A 7,912-nucleotide genomic window follows, 5' to 3' on the forward strand; every position below is an offset into this window, starting at 1 on the left:
TTATTTCGAGTTCGAAATATTCACTCGACCACTAAGCCTAAGGGCTACTTTTATTTCGAGTTCGAACAAGCACTCACTCGACCATCACACCTACAGGCTACTTTTATTTCGAGTTCGAGAAAGCACTTACTCGACCATCATGCCTACGGGCTACATTACTTCGAGTTCGAAACACTCACTCGACCACTAAGCCTACGGGCTACTTTTATTTCTAGTTCGAGAAAGCACTCACTCGACCATCATGCCTAAGGGCTACTTTTATTTCGAGTTCGAGCAAGCACTCACTCGACCGTTACGCCTACCGGCTACTTTTATTTCGAGTTCGAGCAAGCACTCACTTGACCATCACACCTACGGGCTATATTACTTCGAGTTCGAATCATTCACTGGACTACTAAGCCTACATGCTAACTATTACTTCGAGTTCAGGTGAATCACCCACTCGACCAATCAATACCTACGGGCTACATTACTTCGAGTAAGTTACTCATTATTTCGAGTTCAAACGAACACTCGACTATTTAAGGCTGACGGTTTTTCGAGCCCGATAAAGCAAATGGGACTACCCACAAGGCCCGAAGGCAACAATATTTAAAATTCAAACTATCTATTTAGCTTAAAAAGCTATTTTGCTTCAAAAGGAAGAAAGATTTATATTTACAAATTTTTGTACAAAGGCAACTCAGCCAAAAGGAAGTTCTTTATACAAAGATCGAAAGCGGTATCAAAAGAATGCAACAAACTACCTAAGGCCCTAGATGACTCAATCTTCATTGGAGGCCGTATTATCGGCATCTTCCTCATCTTCAGACTCACCCGAATCATCGGAGTCCTCCTCAGGAAAGGCCAACCTTCGAGCTTTTTTCTCCTCCGCCCTGGCGACTTCAATCTCGGCCCCAATATCGAAGCCCTGAGCTTTGACCACCTCGAGAGCTTCTCTCCGAGCTTGACATTTTGCATGTTATACCATGCTCTTAGCTTTGGCTTGGTTAACCTCAACATCGATCCTGAACAGAGCCACTTTGGCATCAGCTCTTTTATTGGCCTCGCTCACCTCAGATCTGGCCACTTCAAGTTCTTTAGCCAAATCTGCTTTATCTGAAGTGGCCAAATCCAACCGATGCTGAAGCTCTTTAATCTTTTCGATCAGCCCCGAAGCATTTTCTTTCGCAGATCGGAGTTGGGCATCAGACAACTCCAACTGAGCATGAACGACTTCCTTTTTTGAGGCAAGGATATCCACACACTTTTTAAATTCTTCTGCCTCGGCCAGTAGCGCATCTACCTGTGAGTTAAGCCGTCCAATCTACTTGATCCTTTGCAGAACCTGCAGAATCGGATCATTAGTGGTTATCTGTCCTGACCCAAACTAACCCCTGTCGTGATGGTGCCTATCGTGGAACTAGGCAAGCTGACTCATTTCCAAACAAAATGATATTTTCATTTCAAAGATAATTTCAATGTTATTTAACATAAAAATCTTCGTAAAGGAGTTCAAATCAAAATAAAAGTGCAGAAGGAAAATCCGACATCAGGGTGTCACTAGTCATAAGCATCTACTACAATCTGTCTAACAATATCAAGGCTAACTCAGCCTGGAAAAATAGCTAAATACAACTAGAGGAAGATAAGAGGGAGAAGAGCAGGGTCTGCGATCGCCAAACAGCTACCTTGCTATCTCCAAGAAACTTTGCAACCAGAACACTCAATAACCGCTACCGTGTCCAGCTACACCTGAATCTGTACACAAGGTGCAGGGAGTAGCGTGAGTACGCCAACTCAGTAAGTAACAACAATAAATAAAGACCGAGCAGTAGTGACGAGCAATAAAGCATATAACACTCATATCATGAAATCTCAGTAAAGTACAACATGCTTTAAAAATCAGTGTTTGAATCAAATCATCTAGTTTAAACAGTTTCTCAAACAAAGGCTCAATGCAAAGGTGAGAAAAAAAATGATAAAATCATAAACAGCCCCTCGGGCAAAACATCACTCATATATAGCCCCTCGGGCAAACCTCATTGTCACTCATGCCACTCGGGCATACCTCACAATCACTCTTGCCACTCGGGCATACCTCACAATCACTCATGCCTCCCAGTCACTCAGCACTCGGCACTCGCACTCAGTAGGTACCTGCGCTCACTAGGGTTGTGTACAGACTCCGGAGGGGCTCCTTCAGCCCAAGCACTAATAATCTGCACGGACAACTCACGTGTTGCACAGACAACTAACGTGCTATAATAATAAAGTATGTTGCAGGTGGGTAGCCCCGATCAACACGCATCCTCACAATCAGGCCCTCGGCCGATATCAAACATGCTGGTCTTGACAACTGGAAAGTAGTGAAAGCAATCTCGCTCATCTCCACTATACCCATGGTACGGAGAATGCAATGGCCCTTCTCCAGAAAGCCATGTGCGTCCTCTTTAGCTAGGACGCTGAAAGTAGGAGGATGGTACTTCTTATACGTCTCGAGTCTAAGCTCCTCCTCCTCAGAATTGTTGCCTTAACCTCGAGCTGAACTGGGACAACCGGTTGTACTGGTATAACTTCAGGGACCTGGTCAACTTGGACCTATTGCTCTGGGGTACGGGCTGCGGGAGTCTTTGCTCCTCCCCCAGCCTAAGATCTGGCCTAGGCAAGTGGAATCAACCCCGCCTGAGCTAGAGTACTAAACATGCTCAAGAATTGGGCGAGAGTCTCCTGAAGTGCAGGGTAGCAACAGGCACCTCAGGTGCCTGCCCCCCAACTGGAGCTACTGGTGGATCCTCTGTCGCATCTCGGGCAGGTGCTCTGGCTGCACCACGTGCCCCTCCCCGGCCTATGGCAGATCTAGCAGGGGGCAAGGGAGTCTGATCGTCGGATCCAGCGGTGCGTGTCCTCACCATCTGTGAGAGAATAGAAAGAAAAAAATTCTGAATTCTGAAGTCAACAAATTCGCACGATAAGGAATCAAAGAAGTGAAGTTTTCCTAACATTTCCATAGCCTCTCGAAGATAAGTACAGACGTCTCTGTACTAATACGTGAGAATATACTAAACTTGCTTGTGACTCGTAATACCTATGAACCTAGAGCTCTGATACCAACTTGTCACGACCCCAATTTTCCCTCCGTAGGATGTCGTGCTGGCACCTAGTCTCTAAGACTAGGTAAGCCTAACATACATGCAGAATTTAGCTGAGAAAATGATAAAAACTTTCAAATTACTCAACAACTATCATAAAAGGACTGTGCAACTCAACAGAACAAAACTCCCAAAGTCTGGTGATACTAAGTCACAAGCTCTACACGAGTATACTGAAAATCCCTATACAACAGTATCTATAAAAAGGGGAAGTGAAAAACTAGGCGAAGGGAAAAAGAGTGCAGCACATACTTTTAGTATCGATTAAGATCTTCAACAGTAATACCTTTTTAGATGAGTCACATTCCAATTGCTTGGTAATTTTACTCAATCTTGATTTTCAGCTGATATGAACCTTTACCTGTTACAACAAAAATCTAGTAAGGTCCTTCCCATGTTAGTCTTAGCTTCCCGGTATTAACCTCTCGTGTACTTTGAGTCACCTTCTGAAAAACTAAATCTTTGAATTTGAAATATCAAAGATTTACTCTGCGATTATAATATCTTTCCATCTTTTGCTTTTGTGCCGTCGTCCTCACATATGCTAAATTTTGATGCTCTTCAAGCAAATACAGCTTAATCTGCATTGCTTCATTATTTGCCTCCTTGTTTACCCAGGAATACCTTATAGTCGGTTCCCCAATCTCCACCGGAATTAAAGCTTCCGCACCGTACACAAGTGAAAAGGATGTTTCACCCGTGCTTGACTTCATCATTGTTCAATATGCCCATAACACTCCGGGTAGCTCTTCTAGCCAATTGCCTTTAGCATCCTCTAATTTCTATTTGATCTTCTGAATTATCACCTTCTTGGTTTACTCCGCTTGTCCATTAGCACTTGGGTGATATAGAGAAGATGTAATCCTTTTAATTTTCAATCCTTCCAGAAACATTGTGACTTTGGAACCTATAAATTGTGGCCCATTGTCACAGAAAATTTCTTTTGGTACTGCAAATCAAAAAATGATATGATCCCAAATTAAATCAATCACTTCTCGCTCTCCAATTTTTTTGACATATTTTAACCCATTTAGTGAAATAGTCAGTTAAAACAAAAAGAAATTTTACCTGCCCGGGCCCTTGAGGCAAAGGACCAACTATGTCCATCCCCCATTTCATGAATGGCCATGGTGATACCACTGAATGCAGAAACTCTACCGGCTGATACACTAATTGTGCATGACGTTGACACTTATCACATTTTTGTATAAATGCTTTCACGTCCTGCTCCATCCAAGGCCAATAGTAACCAACCCTTATCAATTTAAGTACCCAACGAGGCCGCACCAAAATGATTTTCGCCAAAACACCGAGCCAATGGTCCTTGAAAAGACATTCGATATAATTGACCATCAACAAGTAAATATTGTCCCTGTAATATCGAATATTGTTTAAAATTTCCTTCCGTTATACTATTTGGTCAATTGTGACCCCACCATTATACTTTTGTTCGGATCTACCCCTAATTCAAACGGATGGCCACGTGTCACTCTCAAATTCAATTCGCCCATTCCCAATTTAATATACATGATTCCTCTCTTACCCGTCCTACTATCCGAGCCTAAAACCCCCCACCTAAAATAACTCCAATAAATACGAGCAGGTTCCGACGTTGTTCCAAAGCAATCACTAAAATAAATTTTTCGCGTTGTTCCTAGCAATTATTATTTGAAGTCATCTTTTTTTTTAAGTAGAAGTTAGAGAAAATGAATGAAAATGAGATTAAGTTGAGAGGACAATTGAATAGAAAGTTCATCACGTGATTGTGCTTCCTTATTAGCTAAAGTTTGAAGCAAATGTTTGCACAGTGGCCAAAAAGAATTCTATTAACAAGAGCAAATTTTTAAAAGTCACCAGAAAAGATGTTTATTAACACGAGTAGATATCTATAGGTCACCGACAAACCAAAAATAACGAGCAGATCCGAGGATTTTCAATGGGATCTGGCGAGGATCCATTTTCCTACTAAATTCAAAAAGTTCTGGAACCTCCTACGTTGTTAGATCTAACAAAATGCAAAGAAGAAAGAGAAAATTGTCACGCCCCGAACCTAGGAGCGAGACAAGCACCCGGTGCCTCACCTAACCTGGCGTACCAAATTGCGACTAAGGGACTCTGAACACATAATGTCATACTTTGGCCATGGGGCCACCTTGCAAGACAATTTGCAAAGCAAAATATAAAACTGAATGGAAACTAGTGCTAACTAAACATCAATATAAAGCTAGGCTGAAAAGGCCGTCATAGCTACTACAGCTGACAAACCACCAAATTATACATACCAGGCCTACAAACCCAACATACTGCACTAACCAACAGGATATGTCTACAAGCCTCTACTGATAGATGTACTATGATCGGAACAGGGCCCCGACCTACCCATAACATATATACAGATATACATAAGATGTACACAACACTCTAGACCTGGCAACTCCGAAAGGTGTGGAGCTTACCGATCAGGCTGAACTCGGGAAACACCTACTGAGGAGATCTACTCGTCTGTCTATCTGAACCTGCATGCATGAAATGCAGCGTCCCCGGAAAAGGGACGTCAGTACGAAATAATGTACCGAGTATGTAAGGCAATAACATAACTGAAAATCGAAACTGAACTGATAATATAATAACTGGAAGTAACTGGGAGTCAAAGATGATCTGGAGATATACTTACCTGCTGATACTGACTCAACTCCTTCAATGTAGTAAGTAAAATAATTGTACGGCCTTATAAGGCTCGGTATATATAACTGCTCTGCCGTAGTAGGCTCGCTCATAGGCGCTCGGCCATACTAGGCTATGTATCTCGACCATGCTGGGCTCGCTCATAGGCGCTCGGCCACAGTAGGCTCGGTATATAACTTTCCATCTGATCAGAGGTTGCCCAATAGGGGCCTGCCCATCGATTATAGCTCGATGGTAATGAAAATATTATAATACTGTATATATAGGCTTGCTGCTCTCTTGACTGGAAGAAGACAATACTAAATTGAATATAGAATCTCGATAAGGAATAATATTGTAACTTATGAGACTAGAATAGTGTGAATAAATTCATGAATATGAACTTCTCTTTTAGTCTCATTACTAACACATGTAGCTACGAGATCATGCCAAAATGAAGGAAGGCTTAGCCTTAACATACCTTATCACAATCTTTCCAATCACCAAGTTGAACTCACCTCTTCGCACCTTAATCTACAAGAATGATAATAATACTATTGTTAAGTTACGAAAGTTAAAACTATCGCACAACGAACGACAAACTTATTTTGTATTAAAACGGGCAGCATCTCCCCTATAATCCTTACTTCCTCCAAATTCAAGATAACACCAACAATACAAGAACAGAACAATGACAACATATATACATCATTTTCCAACCCTATATACACCATCAAATACTACAAAACAGCCCAACACACCCCAATCTCTTCGTACACAAAACGACCACCGTAGTAGTGTCAAACGACCCGAAAATGTTATGACGAATGACCAGCCAATCACCCTACATTTATATGGTGTTTATAAACCCCCTTCCTCCTCCAAAACTCCACAAAATAGTAGTAAAACACGCAGCCCAACAGCAACACAAAACAGTCCACAAAACAGTCCGCTACAAGTGAATAACTCGAACTCACGGCTTCCGATCACCGTCCTGTGAGTTCTTACAAGTATAGAACGACTTACCATGAATTTACAGAAGAAAAATTGGATGAAAGAGAGAAGTAAACTCACCTTATTTGTTGGATAACTCAGCTCTTATCTTGGTTCTTCAAACTCTAGGTTTTACCTCCAATTGGAACTTGAAAGGGAGAGAAAATCAATTAGGGTTTGTGGGAAATTTTTGGGAGGATTCTTTGCAGAGCTTATGTCTGGTTATTATGCTCTATTTTAAGTCTAATATATGAAGAAAATAGGCCCTTAAAAGGCCTCTTTGGACGACCCGAAATGACCCATTTTTGGGCTTTCATTTAAGCAAGTAGGTGACACACCTACTTGTCACCTAGCAGCTTGCGCAGTATCGCACAAATGCCCATATCTTTCTACTCCAATGTCGTATTGACAAACGGTTTAATGCGTTGGAAAATAGACTCATAGATCTTTAATTTGATGGGTGGAACACCCCATAAATCTAAGTATATTGGGAGAAAATCGCAGTTACATTTGACCCAAAATTTCAGTAAAACTTATGAGTGTAACTTGTGATGACTTTCATCGACTTTTGTTCCACAACTCGCTTGACATTAAAACATAACACACGGATGTCATACGACTAATATAAATCATAACATAATCTCCTTATCATGTTAATCACCCTAGTCTCACCCCAAAGGTACATGTTATAACATTCCCAACTTGTCGACTTTCGACGAAACATTGTTTTATTTAATTGCTTTAGCTTCTGAACTGTCCAACCCTCTTTGTACTTGTTGTTCATGATCTTCAATATTTGTAACCTCAGAGGTAACATGATTAACTTACTTTATATACTTTTAAATATTATCTCATTTTTGGTCCTACATTAGTTTGCTTACGACGCATTTTTACGTACAAAAATATAGGGTGTAACATCACTCCCCCCTTGGGAACATTCGTCCTCGAATGTTTACTCTTAGAGACTTTGGAAAAATTTGTCAGAGTATCCTTCGTACACTAGGTTAAAACCAACCTACACGCAGCCAGAAAACATACTATGCATGCCACACATGGCCAATCTTTATAAATAGCAACAATTTGCCTCACCGACCGTAAATCATAAATATTGAAAGTGAAAAATA

The sequence above is a fragment of the Nicotiana tomentosiformis genome, chromosome 8 (genome assembly GCF_000390325.3).
Source record: "Nicotiana tomentosiformis chromosome 8, ASM39032v3, whole genome shotgun sequence".
Classification (NCBI taxonomy): Eukaryota; Viridiplantae; Streptophyta; class Magnoliopsida; order Solanales; family Solanaceae; genus Nicotiana; species Nicotiana tomentosiformis.